This window comes from Lygodium microphyllum, chromosome 23 (assembly GCF_053477565.2).
Source record: "Lygodium microphyllum isolate KBCC chromosome 23, Lygodium_microphyllum_v1.1.10, whole genome shotgun sequence".
Taxonomy (NCBI): domain Eukaryota; kingdom Viridiplantae; phylum Streptophyta; class Polypodiopsida; order Schizaeales; family Lygodiaceae; genus Lygodium; species Lygodium microphyllum.
Window position 1 is genome coordinate 131,990,185 of NC_141157.1, and position 22,672 is coordinate 132,012,856.

General features: G+C 38.7%; 1 long non-coding RNA gene across 1 annotated transcript; it reads right to left on the reverse strand.

The window, feature by feature from the left end:
- Positions 1-14,933: 14,933 nt before the first annotated feature.
- LOC148016756 (uncharacterized) lies at positions 14,934-22,165 on the reverse strand. Its single transcript, XR_015688092.1, has 3 exons — positions 18,792-22,165; positions 18,200-18,284; positions 14,934-15,861 (listed from the first exon to the last, which is right to left on the reverse strand). It is a non-coding gene; the product is annotated as an uncharacterized LOC148016756 (long non-coding RNA).
- Positions 22,166-22,672: the final 507 nt, after the last annotated feature.

Genomic DNA, 22,672 nt, shown 5'->3' on the forward strand with positions numbered 1-22,672 from the left:
GATGCTAGCATGTGACATTTAGACGTATAAGGTATGGATGGATCTCCATTAAATGCAATGCAATCTATCTATCGATCACTTCATGTGAAATGGTGTTTCTATACATTTTCTATTGGTCTCTTTGAATTGTAAATCTAAATTATGTTTTTCAACCACATTTATTTTGTTTGTTGTTTATGGATTTTAGTGCTTCCTTGGATCAATATGTACATTTATTTGGAAATACAATGTTTAAGTAGTACTCAATACTATTGTATTTACTCGTAATTGTGGCATTCAAATGTGCTTCTGGTTTGGTAGAAATTTGTCCACATTCTTTGACATTCTTGCTTTTAAAAAGAGTGCAAAATATTCTGCTTCGTGCATTCTAACATCAATGTTAGGTCTTCTAAACTATGCAGATGTTATGTGTTGTTCTATGGTTCAAAAGAAATCTATCACTGATCTTGGGTCCTATCTTAGGCAATGAACTAGTTCAATGCATATATGATGTGCTGGCAGTCTTTTGCCACTTGCAAACACAATGCCTTATGTATGATTATGCAACAATGATAAATTATGTATATGTGGAGTTACTTGTCTTGTAAATTTCCTATCCTTCAAATTACGTGAAGCATGTGTCTTTCATGTGTAGGTCTCCACATATTTTGCCACACTGTCTTTTCATTTCCCTTTGGCATCTACTCAATGGTTGTATTAGGGCTCAAGGACTCCAACACATGTGCCCCATCCATCCCAATCTTTCAATGCTCTGTCCAATGGTCTTGATAATGATAGTGTTTTTGTAGTTCCATTGAGTCAAGAACATGATGAGGCATTTCATGAGTTAGAGAGGTCTATGTGCAAGTACTCCCTATTGGTGCCTTTTCTTCTTCCACAATTACCTTCTTCTTCATCCATACATTCCTTGACATTCCAACCTCCTATGACTCCTCAACATCTATCTTTGTCACATATGGGAAGTGCTTTCTTATCTCTCCAAGTTGCCCTCGTTTTGTTAGGCCATCCCTCCCTTTGTTGTTTCATTCTATGCCCATTCAATTCCCTTCAGCCAACATCAAAATGTGGAGCCAAATTCTACTTTGCCTTCCCCAAGAATTGTCTCTTCTATTGTATCTCCACGCTCAAACCCATCATGCTCAAAAAGCCAGCATATCACTATATCATCATGTGATATGCACACTATCTAGTACATCCATACCACCTTTAGACCCTCTTCAAACCCCCCTATTTCTTCACCCACTCCTTTGTCTAACTCTAAAAATTGGGATTCTAGTGCTACAACCCCTGTTGAGAGCAATAGGAGACATAGAGCTAACAATAATGGGTCCACCTTGAGTGACACCACCAATGATGAGAATGCTAGTCAAACTCAGAACACTCCAAGGTTTGTTAAGGATTTTTGTTCCACATTGTTTGATGCAAGCAAAACATGCACATGATGATGTAGAGATGCAAGGGGGTTGGCAAATGAGAGTCAAGACTTGAGGTGAGCAGTGGAAGGATGTGGCAAAGAAGTGTGAGGAGAGGTGACTTGTGGTCTCCTAGGAGCAATCCTAGTTGAAGTGGACTCTATTGTGGCATGGTTATCAGGAAAATATGTTATTAGGATCATCACATTCCTAGCATGAAGAGCAACTGCTAGATGATGACATCTGAAGAGTAGAAGGAGCATGTATTCGAGCACGATCAAATATCATTGACTCATGTGAACCCCCGTGGTTTATTCAGACTTACATATTATTATTTTTTCACCTACTATTGTATATATAAAAATTAAATGTTCTTCCACCTAACAAAATGTTTTTATACAAATGAGACCCCCTCTATAGATACATTACAAGACATTGATTCCAATGCCAATGGAAGTATCTTGAGCACATCTACTATGGATGTGCCCAAACATGTGAGAAAAAGGGTGCACGAGGTAGATGTTGGCCTAAAAGTAGCTACAACTAACATTCTCTGAGGGATGGAGCTATTGGATGAGGGGTGCACAAAACACCTGAGAACGGGCTAAAGGTAGCCATTGACACAACTTTAGAGGTCTCATAATTTCTTGTAACTATCTTTCTACACATGCACCATCTAGGGTTTCACTCTTATGGTGGAAGTAACAAAGATTCATGCAAGATCTTATACTAATAACATAATTACTTGTCGTTTGATGGATTAAGGATATGATATAGAGACTCTAGAGAAATGAGTCACAAGATTTCGTGATAAACAAATGGGTCGAAAGAATGACATGGTGTAACAAATGCAATATTTGAAAGTTAACAAATTTGATTGATTTTGAGCATTACAAGGAAATCCATCTTGCAATGATCTAGAATGTAGCTGAACACTAAGATTCCTAAACATCATTTCTATCTATTGTAAGGTTTGTAATCCCATTATTAACCCTTTACATGCATGGGTATGGAGACCAATGTTTGTACCATATTAAAAGTGTTTCCCCAGCACCCCCAACCTGAATGGTAGCTACCAAATTTTTCATTGCACCCATGTGAACTCTATTTTGGAGGACATGTGGTTTGGCTAAAGAGATAGTACAAGCTGGAAGTATTCTTTGTATGTCGCAATCTAACATTCATTACATGTGTTAGGGCTCTCTTATTATTGCTATAATCACATCATACTCATTGTCATGATGCAAAACAACTTACCATGATCTTAGTACTAAAATCTCCTCAACATAGCCATAACCCTTTCATGTACTCAAGTTCAAAGTACCTTGCAAGAAAGAAAAATAATGGGCACCTTGCTTTAAAATGATATATGGCAAATGCAACACACATTGAGCGCTACGTTAAAAGAGGAATTATTCTTAGACCCAACCAAATTATTATCATGGAAGAAAATCCATACAACACACAAAAGATGTTGTGGGTCCCATCCTAGTAGAGATATCTGATAAAGATCTTTTTAGTGTGATCATCATCAATTGCACACACAATGTATCTAAAATGCTCATCAAGTACATAAAACTGTAGGGTGAGCAACTTGCATGTCAATGCATTGAATAGATTTCATTTAGACTTTGAAAGATATAGTCTATATTCGTTGTGTGTTTATGACATAATTGTTTTGTAATACCATACATTCTTGTGCCTCCTTGGAATCATAGCGTAAAGTATTGTAGGAATCATTGTTTGGTGGTCTCCTAATCTATTTCATCACTATATTGGGGCCTAGAAATGTTTGCTAGTTCAGGTAGTGCATCTAGCTTATAATGATATGTAAGAAATGGTGGATAGGGTCATTAGGATATAACATCCACCACATGGAAATATTTAATGATTAAGGCATTCGTAAGGGTATAATAACTTACAAAAATGTGTTCCCACATGGTAAACCTAGAGCATATATGAAATGATCCATTCCAATACGGTGACTGAAATGGCCTATGAACATTTTATGGATTGGAGAAATGATAGTGTATGGCAAAGTAGTTTCATAGAGTGTGAAAATTAAAAACAAAAAATGTATTACAAAGCATAGGAATATCTCTAATGTATAATGATATGGTTCACCCTAAACCAACTTTTAAGAAGACTAGCCCTTATAAAGTGAATAATTAGTAATCTGCAAATCTTAAGTCATTGCAGTGAACACATATAATGCAATCCCAATGGTTGTAGTTGTGTTTACATAAAATAAAGAACATATGAACTGTACATGCTTTCAAAGTGGGCACGAGAAGAGTGGAAGGAAGGTGTTGGTTGTTCGAACCTTATTGCAAGTGGATACAGGCTACACCATCTTGAAATTTGGATCATATGCTTATCAAAAACTGTGAGAATCGATGCTTCACATGCATGAACACCCTGGTTCACTATAACTCATGAACTTACATGTCGTTTGTCCAATATGGTCTCGGGGGGTTCACTATGTATATATCCTCTATATCACATTTGTTTAAGGCCTATTTATAAATACCTCCTCCTCCTCCTCCTCGTATTTAAGAATATTGTGCAAAATACAACATGCATTTACAATATTGGATAAGGAATAATGATCAGAGTTTTGGATGGTTTTACCTAGATAAAGCCAATATTATTTTACTTTGCCAAAAGCACATTCAACCACAATCCTAATTGATTGCAAATAGTTGTTGGAAAAATACAGCATGCATTTACAATATTGGATAAGGAATGATGATCAGGGTTTTGGATGGTTTTACCTAGATAAAGCCAAGATCATTTTACATTGCCAAAAGCACATTCAACCACAATCCTAGTTGATTGCAAACAGTTGTTGTTGGGGGATAAAGGTACTTGTGTCTAGCCACCTATGTATTAGCTACATTGACAATGCCCGCATATTCACACACCTATACATTCCAAGTAGCGAGCGTCCATCAGTATCACTTCATTATTTATTCTTTTAGTGATTTGAATGAAGGGAAGGCTGGTCACACATTGTGATTGTTGGAGTTCCCACATCTTGTCTCTCTCTTATCTCTCTTGCTCTTGCTTCTTCCACCATAGCTCTTACTTCAGCTCCATGCTTCCACTTCAGGGCTCACTCCCTTCAATTGGTATCAGAGCCATTGCATTGGCATTCAGAAGTTCAACCCAGCATTACTTCAGCTTGTGGAGAGAAGCTTCAGCTCATAGTTTCAATGGCAGCCATGGATTCTTCACCCCGAGGTATACATTGAGCTCTACCTTCTCCATGACTTCTTTCTATTGGTGTCGAGGCGTCGAGGCTTGTCCCAAGGCTTCCATAGGATCTAATGAGCTTCCCCAAGCCTTAAACATCATCATCATGAGCAACTATAATAGTAGGAATAGACAATGTGATTTGTGTTTGGTTGCCTTGCTCCTTCTCTAGCTTCATCCCACCTCCCATGTGGCCTTTGGCACTTGGGCAAGCCTTCCCAACACTCCATTGGAGTGTTATCCTCCAGATATTGACTATGCATTACAATTTATAAGTTGTAATAACAAGGCAGTCTCCTATCTTTAATATCCCATGATCAGTGGCATACCCATTTAATGCATGAATGGCTATGTATAATGCTACCATATTCAAGATTGATACACCTATGCTTTGAGCTCACTTTGGAACCAATTTGAGCACTATTCTTGCTCAATTTTATAATGGTCCGATTGCTGTAATAACCAAGGCTAAAGCTTATTTTATCAATGAAAGCATATGCTTATTACTCCAGTGTGCTTACCAATTATTCGGAGTGATATATCGATGCTATGGTTCATATTACATGGTTGGTTATGTTTGTGGATTTCCTTTGAGCTAAGTTTGGAGCTTTAAATCTTGACATTGATTGTCATTCACTATTATATATGGTTATTTAATGCTCTAGTAAGAGTTTTGCAAAATACTTGGGTTAGATGCTCCTGGATGTATACACACTACTTGGATCATGGAGGTATGGATGCCTTCCACATGATGTTTTGAGCTTTGTTTGCTCATCTGAAATTCAACTTTATCTCCAGTGGAAGCCACTTCTTGACATTTGGAGATTACATTGAGATTTTGCTTATGCAGTTGAGCTTGAGGGTTTACAGTGAGACTGTGGGAGGACTTCGTGACATATACATGCTTTATGTACGCAACTAATGCTCAGTGGACTGATTTGACATTCCTTTTAGGTGGGAACCTATCTCTATCATGATATTGTCAGTGATATATACATCTTGTCAATTGGCTATGCATTGAGCTTGTGTTACATTTCTCAATAAGAACTATCAAATGAAGGTGATTACTTGCATAAACAGTGGAGTAAATTGTAATTACAACATACTGAAAATGAGGTACATTAGTAAATAAAGAATCAATATCAAATAGAGGCAATCATTGATATAAGACAAATTGCAACTGCCAAGGAATAACTCCAACTAGTAGTGAGTGAATATGCAATTGGCATCAAGAAGTGTCAAAGAATCAGTGTGCTAGACTAAGGTACATCCCATAGGCATAACCATCATGCATAGAGTGGGTCTCACGGATAATAGAAGAGACCAACTATAGGCACAACGTGCACTTGTTTGCCTTCATTATGGCTAGTGGCTCGACTAATAGTGTTATCTTTAATATTGAAAAATTGGATAGCACCAACTACAACTAGTATAAGACCCAAATATAGCAAGTTTTAGTGCAAAAAATATAGATTAGACCCTTGAAACATAAGGGTATCAAGCCTGAACTTAATGATATAGATGATTGGGCTGAATTAGATAAACTATGTAAATCCATCATCATATTATCCCTCTCTAAGCATGTGTTTTATAATGTTGTCTCTAATGGCCAATCATAATGGAAAATATGGAAAAATATTTGCAATGTTTATGATAAGCAAAGTTTCACTTCTTAGATGTATTGGCTAAAGCAACTTATGGACCTTCACATGAAGGAGAGCACTTCTATGTCAACCTACTTAAATGAGTTTCATTCCATTATCAGCCATTTGTCATTACTAGGGATTGAACTTAAGAGTACTCTTCTTTCCTTGTTTCTCTTAGCTATACTTCTTGAATCATGGGATATCTTTCGCATTGCTATGTGTGCCAACATACCTAGTGATGGGTTATAGTTGTTGCAATATATAGAGGGTGAACTCTTGAGAGATTGAAGAGGTTAACAAGAAGAATATCGATGCTTTCCATGCTTCTCATGCTTTGACAGTTAGAGCAATAATGTTAGGGGCGGTAATGATTGCCATGGCAAACACTCTCAACAACCTCGCTCTCAGTCACGTGGATAGTCTCACAATAAGCCTCGTGGTCATAAGTTCTCATTAACTTGTCATTATTATGGGAAATCAAAGCATATTTGGCCACAATGCCATACAATGTACAAAGACGAGCACAAACAAGAGAAAAATGATGAAGTAGAGGACAAAAATGATGATTGTAACATTGTCCCTAGAAAGTCCAATGTTAAGATTGAAGAGATTAATATTATACAGACTGATTTTGATGATGGTTTCATACTTGCAACTTCTTTTCTTGATACTTCATAGTTGTCTAATGCTTTGCTAGGGTATGCTTAGTGTTGGTGTGTTGGTTGATAGATTCATGGGATTTTTTTATATAACCCCTCATAGAGAGTGGTTTCACTCCTATTGCAATTTGATTGGATCTATCCATTTGGATAATGACCTGGCATTGGAGATAGTTGGTATTGGTGTTGTCCAATTGTAGTTTGGTTCAAGTTGCATGTTTACTCTTCATGATATATGTTATGTCATGACTCTCATAAAGAGCCTTAGCTATGTTGGTACTTTGGATGATGCAGGCTATCTAGTTTCTTTTGATGATTCCTCGTGGAAGATTACTTGTGGGAATGTTGTCATTGCATGTGATCCTAAGTCCAACACTCTCTATCCCTTACTTATATCTAGGTCAATTGACCATATTTTGGCAGTGGATGCGATTCCACATGTATCTCTGTGACGTCATTACCTTGGGCACATTGAAAGGAAAAAAAATGCTTACTCATTTGCCATATCTTTTATCCCTTGACTATAAGTGCTTTGAGTCTTATGATCATTGTTTATATGGCAAGCAGAAACATAATACGCATAAAAAGTTTGGTATGACATGCATGGGTGAGCCTTTGGCTCTCGTTCATTCGAATGTATGTGGTCCCATGTCCTACAAGTCACTAGGTGGCACAAAGTACTTGGTTACTTTTATTGATTACTATACACACAATGTTTGGACATATATCCCATTAAGCAAAAATTGGAAGTCTTGACTATATTTCAGCATTGGATTGCTTTGGTTGAGAACTAGTATGGGTATAGGCTGAAATGCTTAAGGTTAGATAATGGGGTTGAGTGTGTCTCCGAATCCTTTGAGCAGTTTTATTATGCAAGGGGTATTAAACATTAGTTGATTGCCCTATACATCCCATCCTAGAATGGTATGGCTAAATAGGACAATTCAAGAGTGAGTTCGTAGTATGCTTAGCCAGGTAGCCTTACCATAGGATTTTTGGGCTAAGAGAGTTACTACTGCCGTACACTTAATAAATTGGTCCTCATATATTGATCTTGACTATCAAGTTGCAGAGGTCTAGTCTAAAAAACTTTTCTTATATGCTTATTTGTGTATTTGGTTGTCAGACTTTCTGCCATGTATCCAAGAACAAGCACAATAAGCTATATCCTAAGTCTAGGAAATGCATCTTTCTTGGTTATGGTGATGTAGGCGAGATGGGCTATTGCTTATGGAGTCCGTAGGCTTGGAAGGTTATCGCAACAGCCATGATGTTTTCCATGAGGAGAAAATGCATAAGCAACCTAAGCATCCCATTGAGATGCACAAGGTGATCTTTTAAGAGGAACTTCATATTACTATACGACCATCTAGATAGCCTACTATAGTAACAACTGATATCCTAGTGGCTCAAGTCCCTTATGCTCCATGAGATTTACAGGCTCCACAGTTAGCTTTGAGGCAGTCTACTAGAGATAGATGGCAACCTGCACGGTTTGAGTCCTCTATGGGTTACGTTATGGTGACAAATGTTGGTAAGCCTCTTACCTATGATGAGGCCATGCAATCAAAGTATGACTCATTGCAAAAAAATCATACATGAGATTTGGTTTCTTTGCCTAGTAGGAAGCATTCTTTGCCATGCAAGTGGATGTACATGTTGAAAAGCTCCCCTCGACATCCCAAGCCAGGATACAAGACAAGATTGGTTGCTAAGAGCTTCAAGCAAGAACATGGTGTGGACTTTAATGAAGTCTTTTCTTCTATTGTGAAGAAGACTACCCTATGCTTGGTACTAGCTTTGGTTGCTTAGCTTGACTTATATATTTATCAGATAGATATCATGACGACTTTTCTTCATGGGGACTTGCATGATAAGATTTACATGGAACACTTTAAGGGATTTTTAGAACATGCTAGGGAACACCTAGTGTATAGATTGAGGAAGAGACTTTATGGCCTTAAGTAAGCACCTTGGGAATGGTATCACAATTTTGATGCCTTTATGCATTCACATGGATATTCTTGCATTGATATGGATTTGTATTTATATACAAGGAAGGCTTATGATGATGGCCTTATGATTTTGATCCTCTTTGTGGATGATATGTTGATTACTGGGAGTGCTCATGATGAGCTAGATGCATTGAATGGTTAGCTTAAGAAGAGCTTTGAGATGAAGAACATGGGATAAGTCTCACATATTCTTGGGATATGCATTATGCACATTCACTCTAAGGGGCTCCTCTACTTGTCACAGAAGAAGTACATACAGAAGGTTCTTGAGTGGTTTCATCTACACAATATTAAGCCTATTGGCTATCCTTTACCTTCTCACGTGAATGTTAGTCACGCCGATTGACCATAGTTTGATGACCAGAAGGCTAAGATGGCCAAGATCCCTTATGCATTAGCAGTGGACATTCTGATGTATGCCATGATAGCCACTTATCTTGACATAGCATTTGTAATAAGAGTTGTGGCAAGCTATATGGCTACACCTTGCAAATGACATTGAGATGCCGTCAAGGGTATCATGAGGTATCTGAAGGGCATAGTAGCTATGTGGATCTACTATGGTGGCCAGGATATAACAGTCATGCAATACATTGACTCTGATGATGGAGGACATGTAGACCACCTCTGGTGGCTATGTCTTCACCTTTACTGTAGGTGCTATATCTTGGATGTCCAAGGTGCAAAATTGCACATCTCGATCTATTACAAAGGCAGAGTATGTTGTAGCCACCCATTGAGGCTTTCAAGGAGGCTCTCTAGTAGGCCATCTGGTGGTAGACCTTGGCATTATTGATGTGATCTCTACACTGCATTTGGATTCTATGAGTACTATTCAATTGGCCAAGAATCTAGTCTTCCATACAAAGAGGAAGCACATTAAGGTGCACTATCACTTTATTTGAGAGACCCTTGAGGACATGTTCATTGAGCTTGTCAAAATCTCCACTGATCAAAATCCTACAAATCTGCTCACTAAAAATCTCACAGCTGAGCGTTTTTCCTTGGGAAGTTGATGGGCATTGGATGAGATGAAATCTTTCATCATCTTGTTATACTTATGTACATTTGTACTTTGTCCCCTTTTTCTTGTTCCCTCCTCATTAGGAGCACATTCTCCTTTAAGTGGGAGATTGTTGGGGATAAAGGCACATGTGCGTAGCTACCTATATATTAGTTATATTGACAGTATTTGCATACCAACACACTTCTGCATTGCAAGTGGCGGACGCCCATCACTGTCACTTTATTCTTTATTCTTTTAATGACATTTGAATAAATGGAAGGTCATTCATACATTGTGACTATTAGAGTTCCTCTCTCTTGGCTCTCTCTCTCTCTCTCTCTCTCTCTCTCCCTTGCTCTTGCTCCTTCCACCATAACTCTTGCTTCCACTCCATGCTCCCACTTCGGGGCTCACTCCTTTCAATTGTAGCTATGTCTATCCTCGCGTGGTGACTCAACCATGCTTCCACTTTAGGGCTAAATCCCTTTAGTTGTAGCTATGCCTATCCTCGCTCCTGAGCTCATCCCTTTGGAAAGGTGTGATTGCCCATTGCAAAAGAGGGTATCCTTCATCATGAATAAAATATTAATGTCCACAATTCCCTACACAACCATACTATAGTAGCTCTATTGATGGAAGTAGTCTAGTCCACTTTCAAGAGGTGGCAAATTAAGCTTTAAATATATAGCATCAATCACCCTGCAACAATTGGAAAATCCATGTAACACTTTAAACCATCCTTTACTTGGCTTAGCTTGGATTGTTTTTTAGGCCATTACACCAAGTGATGGCCATTTTTTCCCAAAGATGATGCGAACTCATAGACTATTTTGGAGACTGTGGGTCAACCACAACCAAAATTATCTAAGACATCAATACATATCATCCTGGATGCAAGCTACAAAATCTGAAAGCCACTTGTCTCTTCATTGATATAACTCTTCTCTAGGAACCTTACTATGCTATTAGAATACATTCTTGTTGCAAGTTGTTCCAAATCAAAGAAAAAACAATGTCAAACAAGACAATCAAAAAGTAAAAAAATGTAATTATTCCACCAATCGATGGATGATCTTGGTTTCATGTACTAAGAGATTAGAGGCTCTTGGAACCGTCGTCGCTTTGCAGCATGGCAACACACCACATTAATGGGAGTTGTTACAAAACAAAAACCACCTCCTCATCATTGTTCTCTTCCTCAAGTTGGTCAACATTCTACAAACATAATTTCACAGTCCTCCTAGGAACTGTTAGTGAAGTGATCAATGTTTAGAGTAGTGATATTAAAGCAAGGCTTATGTTGCACACCCTGTTAGAAAGTTGTGTGCCAGGGCTTTGATTCAAGGTATTCTTCACTCCTAGAGTTGTTAGATACAGAAAATAATGTGTTAATGTTCTCCATTGGATGCGAGTCAAATCTTCAGAGTGTATATTGATAGTTCAATGTGGTTCTACAAAAAAAAAAAAGAGTTGATGTTGTCCATTGGATGGCCAAAAAAATCTATAGAGTGTATATTTAAAGTGCAGATAGTTCAATGTGGTTTTGCAAAAAAGTTTTGATTATGTGTATTCAAGTATCCTAGAGAACCTACTACTGTAAACATAGGGAATGTGATCAAGGGAGACCATTGTTGAGACTCTAAATATACTTGACATGCCTGAATTTGCAAGGCGATGGTGAGATGTGGAAGAGAGAGAGAAAGGGAAGAGCGAGGAAGCGAGAGGGACTAATTTGAAGAGTCGGTCAATGATGCTTACAAAGGGTGATGGAGATAGAGGTTTGACAGTGTGATGGCCAAAGGAGTACTTGCACTGAGAGAGAGAGAGAGAGAGAGAGAGAGAGAGAGAGAGAGAGAGAGAGAGAGAGAGAGAGAGAGAGAGAGAGAGAGAGAGAGAGAGAGAGAGAGAGAGAGAGAGAGAGAGAGAGAGAGAGAGAGAGAGAGAGAGAGAGAGAGAGAGAGCACTACTGTGCAGGGCCGTAGGTGAAAGATAAAGTGGTCACTAGTCACAAGGTACGTGCTACAACGTAGACTAGATTTAAGGGGTAAGGAAGGTTAAGTCATTAACGTATGTGTGGCATGGCTCTAATTATTCCTTGGAGTTACAAAATGTACTTTTGAATAAAGTTGATTTTTTGCATATATAGCTTAAGATCACTTTTTGACCACCATTTTTTTCATTTTTAAAGTTAAGTATCCTCACTAACTCACACACACACACACACACACACACACACACTCTCTCTCTCTCTCTCTCTCTCTCTCTCTCTCATGAATGTCATCAATACACACATGCACACACACACACTCTCTCTCTCATGGTATCGTGAAGCTCATTAATACACATACACACACATGTTAAGAAACACAGATCTAGAGCTGTGCTAGCTATGGCAGACAGAGGTTATAAACATAAAACATGGTAGAATGAGTGATAGAAAAAATAAACTAAGATACACTTGGCCCTATACAAAAAGCTATACTCTCTCTTATTTTGCAATATACCAAACCTATCACTGAACCTAACAACATCCTATGTGGCATGCACTGAAATAGTCCTAAGAGAAAAATATGAATTCTTTTACCTAGAATTTTTTTACAAGGAATTCACTCACTCTAAAGAAAGTCAATAGGTAGCACGTTCTCTTCTCTCTCTCTCAATATAGCAACTTCCTTTTGAAAAGGATACACAACTCTCTAAATATAGATAATCTCCCTCTCTTGCTACTCGCATATAGAGTTTCACGATAGGCTCACTAACTCTCTCTCTCTCTCTCTCTCTCTCTCTCTCTCTCTCTCTCGCGTTCGTTATCGTGAATGTCATCAATACACACGCACACGCACTCTCTCTCATGGTATCGTGAAGCTCATTAACACACACACACACACACACACACACACACACATGTTAAGAAACACAGATCTAGAGTTGTGCTAGCTATGGCGGACGGAGGTTATACACATAAGACATGATTGAGATAAAGAATCATAACTCAAGTAAATTAGGTTCCAAGATAGATTAACTTGGACTCATAAACACAATCTTGAGTGACATAGAATGATTGTACTATTGCATTCAAATGAGTGTCAACAAGTATATGTCTTTATAGCTTTTGGATAGTACCACTCTTCCTCATTGTGCTTATGGAGTTCTGGGCATTTCTCATAGAGCTTCTAGAGCATACATTTTTTTCTCTATCTTTCATACAAAGCCTCTTTTAGGCACACATCTAGCCTCTATGGGCATTCTTGTTAAGCATCATTTGCTATTCTCAACACCCACCCTCAAATGATTAATCTCTACCCTTGCTGGATTTTGCCCCCTCTACATGTAAACATGGACCAGGAGACTCGCTCTTTGGCAGCCTAGTCAAGTTAAAGCTTGAAACTTTACATCTTGGTAGGGTTTGTTACATCCACTATGGAAAGCAAATCCACTAAGGGAAAACAAGACACATGATGGAAATTTTTTGAAAAATATTGTTTGTAGCAGCGGAAATATCTTCTTCTTCATGCTGCTTTGGCATTCCTCGAATTTCTTCTTTGTCTTCATGCTCTTTTCCTTGGTTATGCTCTTTGTCCCTTTTTTTGGTGCATGGTACTTGACATTCTGCTTTGATATTCTTATAGCACGTCATGTTGGCATGCTGTCTTTCAAGGTCCCGAATCTACGAAGCCCAGTCTACCTTTATGGTAATAGGCCTTGCCCTAGTCTAATCCACTCTATTTTGTGAGATAGTTGCATCTTTCAATGTTTCAGCCTTGTCAAATATGGGTCACATTCCTTATGCTAAATGCAATGGTATAGCTATCGATACTATTATCTTGAAAACTAAGAGCCTCTGCGACTTCTTCCAGCTACACTAATGATTGTGCACCCCCAAGTCCTCTCTCTTGGGCCCTCTTTTTTCCAACATTGAGTATAGCTGGATTGATATCACATACAGAGACTCGTGTATCATCCTTTGCCTCTACATCAGAAGACTAGGTAGGTATGCCCATATGTTCACGAGAATGTATTGCTCCTAGAACATGAAATGCTACACCACACAATAATCTCCTATCCACCCTTGAAGATGCACTCCAAAATGGCCAAGCCACTTGCAAATCCTGTACAGGAAGGTATCCTTCTCTACCATTAGGCAACGTCACAAAGTACCCCATAGGGATGACATCCTTGATGACGGCTTGCATCGTGCCTTCCTCGCCCTTTTGGAGAAGCTTGTGAGGCGCCATGTCGATGTTCTTGGCCTCTTCCTCCATCTCCGCCATGACGTGAGCCTACGAGATAGGCTCCCTACGGTAGAATCTCGTACTTTGCCATGCGCAGGGGGCCTACAATCATCTCTGCTCCTGCAAGGTTTTGGCTGCTCTGAGGGAAGAATCGACATTCCCAAATCCATCATCGTCAGATTCATCTCCTAGCAAATGCACAAAAGGAGGCTAACGGTCTTGAGAGACTCTACAGATCACAATCGCCAGATATGGCAGTAACAATGATGGTGGGGAGCAAGAAGATGAGTATTATCTCTCCCTTCTCTCTTTTCAGTCTCTATCAAAGACAAAAGTAGACCCTTGGACCAAATTTTTCCCCTTGCTTAGCTCTTCCAATGCGAACCTCAAACCAAGTTTCTTGAACAACACCTCCTTCCTTGAGCTCCTTCACCTCGTACAAGACAATGGATGTGTGGATGGCTTGAAGAAATTGAGATGGAAATAGGATGTGGACTTGTACAAGGAGAAGAGTGAAAGAGTGACAAATTGTAGAGCTTGCAAAGAAGAAGAAATCACACTACTAGCTTAGCTTAGCCATGGCTCTGATACCATGTTAAGAAACACGGATCTAGAGCTATGCTAGCTATGGCGAACGGAGATTATATACATAAAACATGATTGAGATAAATAATTATAACTCAAATGAATTAGGTTTCAAGATATATTAACTTGGACTCATAAACACAATCTTGAGTGACAGAGAATGATTGTACCATTGCATTCAAATGAGTGACAACAAGTACATGCCTTTATAGCTTTTGGATAGTACCACTCTTCCTCACTATGCTTATGGGATTCTAGGCATCTATCATAAAGCTTCTAGAGCATACATCTTTTCTCTATCCTCCATACAAAGCCTCTTGTAGACAAGCCTATTTTGGGCACATCTAACCTCTACAGGCATTCTTGTTAAGCATCATTTACTATTCTCAACAACACACACACACACACACACACACACTCTCTCTCTCTCTCTCTCTCTTAAGGCAATGGCCCGTAAGTGTGAGGTATGGCCTACTCTCTACATGCGAAAAACCTGTTATAGCCAAGCAAGAGCATTGACTCAAAGGCATTGATGGGAAACATGTTACGACTGAGCACTTGTAGGGTTTGTAGCTCGACGAGCGCGATCAGATAGCCATTGAACTTGATGAGACCCAACTTGTGCATGTAGTAGTGGACAACCAAGGACGTCTTCTTGCACAACCATGGTGGCAAGGGAGGTCTCCTTGTAGCAACATAGGAGTAGTAGGTCATATCCTTAGTAGGTCTTCAAGAAGCGACTCTCTCTCTCTCTCTCTCTCTCTCTCTCTCAAAATAGTCTTTGATGGTATCATCTATCTCTTTCAATTGACAAGGTAGGTATATTTTACGAGATTGCATGCATGAGCTCTGCTGAATGTATACCTACATGAGCTTATGCTAAAATGTATTTTAGGAATGGAAATAGTCATGTGCTTTTGAGTCTCCAAGTCTAGTAGCAAAGAACTCCAATACAAAATAGGAGAAAATATAGACTAGATCCGCACAGGCTTAACTCATAATTGCTTTTCAATTCCATCAAGGTAGTAGATGCCACCATTGCTCGTCTTTCCTGCATATTAAGAAAAAAGAAATTCCTTATCAATTCCCTAGAACACCATATTGGGGAATATGGGAATTCCCATAAGTTTGGGACACGCAGTCAAATATTTGGATTTGTCATAACTTGAACATTATAACTCCAAATCAAGCGCTCTATAGCTCAATAGATTCCATTTTGAAGCACTTTCCAATGATAGGTCACATCATATAGTTTTGAGAAACTTATGGACATGCTATCTGGGTGCCACCTATTTAGTATTCAAAAAATGGGAATTGGGAGATTTGTGTATTTACTTCCTCTACTTATGTGTATTTAGTCACACAGAAATTCCCCAAGATTTGTTGAATGAGTGATGCAGTGAATGGTGACACTTGATGAGCCAAGTTGGCTTGGTCAACTAGAAATGCCCAGTTTGTTGAATGAGTGGAAGACCGGTCACCTACAACTACCTGACTAGCCTACCTAGGCCCTACAAAGGGGAGAGATGGAGTCAGGTTTCAAGTAGTATATTCATAGTATATTAAATGTGCTAGCAACAATGTACAAAAAGCATGGCGCCTAGTGGATGCTACATTTTCTAGTGCTTGAGGCCACTCTAGTGTCATGTAGTGCTTGTGGGTTGCTGATTAGATCCAAACGGCTCCTCTCCTACATTGTTTTGTAGTTCTGAAGGCTTCAGCTGTTGTGTTTCCATTCCTAGATTATGTTGCTTGTTGCCCTCAACTATAGTTTAAATTGAAGGCATGTCTTGTGGCTGTTGTAGTTGTGTAATTACCTAAAATCATGACTGGGGATGCTCCCTAACTGGGTTGTTTTGAGTCTTCACTCCACTTATAATTTACTTCCTTGTTTCTAGGGTATTGTCGCTTAAAAATACTTCGTGCTGCTAGTTGAGTTTCGACTTATGCTCGGACTTGATCTGACTGCTCTTGGTGGACAGCTCGCTCTTCATGTTAAAGCACCTGTGTTTTGCTATTGTTGTTGCTCCCTATTCATGGCTGTTGTTTCCAATCATCACTCACCATTGAACCTACATTGGAGGTCTAAGAAGGTAAAGCCTATGCTAAAAGCTACTCAAATACTTGTGTCTTTTCTAAGCACAATACAATTAGCATAGATGCACAACACACTTATTTTTGTTACTTTGCAGTCCTAAATTGATCCTCTGACTACTGTGCTTCCTCCAAACTCCCTATCAACCTATCTATGTCTCTAATTAGGCTTGTCACAATAATCCTAAGTGCAACTTGAAGATTCTATTTCTCCAACGCTTGCCAGCCAAGCAAAAGAAGCCAATGACCCATCATTGTTGCCAAACCTCCAAGAGCATTTTAAGAGTTGTCCACCTTCAAACAGGTGAGAAAAACTGAGAATGGCCAATATTTAATGGTGCACTTCTCGAGACACCAAAAAAATCCTAATTACAATAGTCAATAGTAATTAGGTTTGATTTCACCAAAACAATGTTAAATATCTTCAAATTTGATAAGATGAGGGAGAACATAGTAGAGGAGAGAGAGACATTCAATATGCTACCAAGAAAGTGCTATAACAACAACCTCTGTTGTTTCAGAGAACAAGAATAAGGTCACCTACTAGTTTTTAATGTTTTGCTACTATATCAAAAACCCTCATTTCTACACCAACAACTATCAATAACCTTGTTTTTATGGCATCCTGTCATTTGAAGCCCTAGAATCTACTCAACATCAAGTTGCCCTATTGTCCTAGAGCTTCAGCACTTGTCCCCTTACTCACAATTAAGTTCTCCTTCAAATCTATCCAAACAACCCAAAATGGGAGAAAAATAGCCCAATATGGAAGATACACTTTCATGCAACCCAAAACTGATCCAAACTTGGCATTGATCAATCAAGGAGGGTGGGACTAGGTCTAAATATGAGGTGATTCCTTTCCACTCCTTGTTTCCTTCAAGAAAGGAGGTGACTCATCAGTACATGAGTGGGATTTGTGCCTATAAGCAACAAGGGAGGTCGGTACAATGTGCTAGGGGAGATTCCCCACATGACGAGATCAGAGGATAGAGTATGATGCACTTGTGGATATGGGGTGGGTGCATAATCCACAATTGCCATTCCCAACAACAAAGCACCAGGGTGCAAAGTGGTACACCTCTAAGTGTTTAATGATGACCTAAAGCCTAAATGTGCATCAAAGACAATGTGTGCTAAGACTAGATAACCCATGGTAGGTCTAAAGTACAGTCCTAGAGTTAATGTAGATAAATGTATATGTTCATTGAAAGTGGGAAGAAAGGGTAGAAAATGTGAGGATAGATCTAAAGTACCAAACTCATGCTCAAATGAAACAAAAGATATAGGATTACCTTGTGGGACATCTATGATCAAAGAGTGTTCTTCAAATCCATATTAGTACCGAATTGGGTCTCCTAAATGACTTAAAATTAGTCCCTACATAATTAAAGAAGCAGTACACATAATTAGACTCACACAAAAATGGATTGCACAAACCATCAAGTCAACATCAAACTAGTTACAAGTGAAAGAAAATTACATAACACATAATGCAAAGTATACGTGTCCAAAAGAAGAATTTTGACTAGCTCCTTCGAGCTTTTCCAATGAAGCTTTTTCCACCTCATCCTAGGGAGATTTTGATCCTATGATTTATGCATATTCATCAACAGCCTTGTCTTCTCTACAATGCTATCTTCTATATAAAGCTTGAGTCATTTTGTCATGCTCTACTATAATTTAGCTACTGCATCTTTAGCAACTACAAGCGCCTAATGCTCAAGGCCCCTTAAAACATTCCAACTCAATAACAATAGTACAAAATTGAAGGAACCATGACTAACATAATGGCCATGTTCTGTAGCATCTCACAGAGCTGTCATTTATCAGGAAGCTTCAACAATAGTTTTTCATTTATTAGAAAAAAAAAGTTCAAATCACTACCTGAGTTGGACTTGGTATTGTTAATGGACCTGCAATTGCTGCTCCTATTACATGACCATTTGGCCCCCTGCCACTGATATATTGAGTCCACAAGTTGTTCTACAAGTGTCTCCTTTATCAGTCAAAAGGAAAGATCTAGAAAAGCCTATACTAACCTAGCTGCCATTAACAACATACTAATACAATAAACCCAACAAAAAATATGGTATATATATGAATCTAATGTCAGCTAAGTAAATCCTATGCTAAGTCCAATGTCATCAAATTAACAACATTGTAATACAATAAAAAATATGGTATATATATGAATCTAAAACCATTTAATTTTTCCTCACAAAAGTCAAGAATAGACTTAGAGAGAAAAGAGTGCTTACCATTATAAGCTTACTTTTGGTTTGTCGTATTAAAACGTTCTATAAAATGGAATGCGATTTCCTATAGCCATTGATTGGATTTCATGCAATGGGATATTTAATTTCTGATTTGAATGACATGTACACAGAGAAAAAATATTATACTTGAGAAATCTAAAATAGTTGCATAGATAATCAATAAAATTCTATATCAATTTTCTAGGTAAACACCATCTATGCTTTGCTCAGAGGCCTCAGCATGCTGGAGTAACCTGTATTTTGCAGTTTTTCCCTCAGCCCAATAGGATTCATCAAGAACTACCCTAAACCAAACCACATTTGCCGATGGCCCACATATCATATTATCTCATTGCTGACTTTCTGTTTTGGGTGGCTTCTTCTTAAGAATATTTTCCCTAGATCTTCAAGATGTAATGAGTCCATAATGCAAGCATTCCTTTCTTCTGCATCTTTTTCCTCTAGCAAAGGTTGTTTAGAAACTACATACAGACAATTGAATGTCGTTCGAACAATATAATACAAAATCACTTGCATCCCAACCTTGAAATAGGCTACAAAACAATCATGCAAGCCCCTTTTCTAGGCCAGAAAATGATCATTTCAGATTGTAAATCACCTACCCCCAATACAAATACAATGCTTCCAATGTTGGAGTTCAATAGAAGTACAATAATGGCCTGAAGACTTTGTGAGCGCACCACACTTTGTAGACATACTAACCAATGCATTGCATAGCATTATGATTTTCCAATAGGCCCAACATTACAGATCTTGCCATGTACTTCTATTCCCTTGCAAGTTGCTCCTATACTATTGAAAGCTTCATTGTGTCTCTGCTCAGTGTATCCACCAAGTACTAGAGAACCAGAGATTAAATCCAATGATAAAATCTTCTCAGCACTTATCACACTTTTGCAAGCACAACACATGCAATTTACATGTAGAGCAGCCCTACTCATGGTGTAGGGCAAAAACAAACAGGAGCCCAAGCAAAATCTTTGACCTAGAGAGCTGAATATAATAATCTTCTTCAATTCTGCATTCAGATCAGCTAGCTAAAAAACATGGCTATTCCAAGTAAATTCTTTACTCAACCATGCCTACATCAAAGCCAAGTCTAGTTTCAAATGTGACAGGAACCATGTTGAAACAATAAAGCAAACTGTACTAAAACAGGTGCACAAGAACACAAGAATCACTAAGCACGACTTTTGTATGAAGTAGACATCTCAATTAAACCAGCACCAATAGGTTGGAGAGCATGGTGCAAAATCTGGACTGTGAAGCATTTGTAAAATGGCCAATGTAGATCTCATGACACTCATCTCGCACACTGAGCACTCTTAAGTTTTCTAAACTCAGAACCTGTAGTCACCATGCTAGTTGTGACTTGTAAGTGAAGATCTGCATCCTGTGTGACAACAGCTTCAAGGATTTCACCCACACTTTTCAATCGGTTTGCCAGAGTCTACAGTTGGTGTAAATCTGCCAGCCACAAGCTTTTTCAAAATGAAAGCAAAGATATTTGAGTTGCATGAGAGAATGACTCAGCAAATCAATAAAGTCAAAGAGCATGTATCATCCCTTCCATTTCAAGGATCTCCTGATGCAAAGTGCCATTGCTAGACATGATCGCTTCTATTTTGTGATGGTATGCAAGCCTCATTTTTTAGGATGTGAATGACACTTGGTCGGATACATAAGGCTCCGTCTATCCTTAAGGCAAGAGACACCATAGAATGAAATGTAATCAAAATGGAAAAGATTGCTCTCAAGAACATGTGCCTATGACAATACAAGCTCAATATACCTACCTTGGTAATGGTGGAAGCGGTATGAAGCAGCCTCCATTTCCTCCGGGTAGACCCAACATCTTCCTCTACATCCTTGTCTTCCTTGGTGTATGCAAATGGTTTACCTTGCACATATCTCAAACATTTGGCCTTGATCGATGGTGCTTGCTACTAGTAGAGTTTCCACATAACGTACTTTTACCCCCTATTAAGGTCTTCATTTTAATCAACAATCCAACCAACATGTCTCCTGTAGAAGCTCATGAGACTATACAATTGACTCCCCTTGTTTTTGCAACAATAGTCCCTTCTTCTAGCACCTCTCAAAGATCCTGACCATTACAGCAAGCTCTCTCCATAGGTAGCTACCAGTAATCTGATTGCTAGCTACAGCTCCAGACCTTTTCCAAGCATGCAAACATAGCTCACATGGTAAGTAAAATGGGCAAAAGTGATTTTTTGAATCAAGGACCTTGTTGAAAAAAAGTGACAGTTGTCAACTGCTTCTTTCACAACAGCACCATTGTCATCGTTAGGACCCATTTCTGATGTTGCAATAATCGTCACCTAGAGAAAAAAATTTAATATTCATCATGCCCTGTCACAACACAAACATGCATACATTAGTCCTTTGCAGCTAAGTAGTGTGTTGTTTCGCTAAGCGTGCCTGCACATGGTTAAGACTGTTGCAGTTTTAATAAAATTCTTAAAAACTGTAAAATTCATAGATTGTTGTGCTCTGTAAAGCAAACATGTGGCAATGTTAAGGTATGGTGAGCGGGCAAGGGAAAGAGATGACAGCCACATTCGTGACCATATAACTGGATTAATAATTTCCAAGCTCAATATGTAGATGTGACCAATCTCGAATTGTATGAACCTTTGTGATGCCTCAACCAGGCAAAAGGACAATGACATTGTAAACAATGCATGACAGAAAAAAAAATTCCCATTGACTAGACAGTGACATCAAACCTCACAGTAATGATCGACCCCTAAATCTGTTGTGAATCGCAAAACGATTACTGCTAAGCCAGCTATGTACTAAATAACAAATGCAGTCTTTCTGGAAAGATTCAAGGTTTAACTCGCCTTCCCAGACAGTGGCTTTGATCACAGATTAGTGTCTCCAGCAAAGAACATATAAAGGCACGGCAGGGAGGCACACAAATGGAGCTCGAATATTCGCACGATACACAAAGAGAGAGAGAGAGAGAGAGAGAGAGCGCGCACGTGGTTGATAGCACAAGAATCTCTGATCCAACGCTCTTTATCCTCTTGAACAGGCCCCTCTCGAGCTATTCTACTTGTCTATGTTCTTGTTTGCGCGCTTTTTTTTTCCCCTTTGCAATGCATTTCTTAATGTTTTAATTCCTACCATTAATAATTGTATTCCCTATGATGCATTCTCACTAGTGTAATGCAACTTGAAGTGTACCTCTAATAAAGATAATTGTGAGTTGGACTGGACTTTATCTCCTACAAGAGAACAAATATGATTTATGAATGACTTGAAATAGTATTTTAATCTTGGTTAGGCACACTTATGGATCCCATCACCTTGAGAGAAACTTTGGCTTAATCATTCTAGAGCATTGATCTAAAGGGCATGCACCTTTGGCTTGATTTGTACGCTTTGATCACTTAAAGACTACGCAAATGATGGAGTGTCTACAAACATATGTCACTCTAGAATGCATTGTGATAAAGAAGC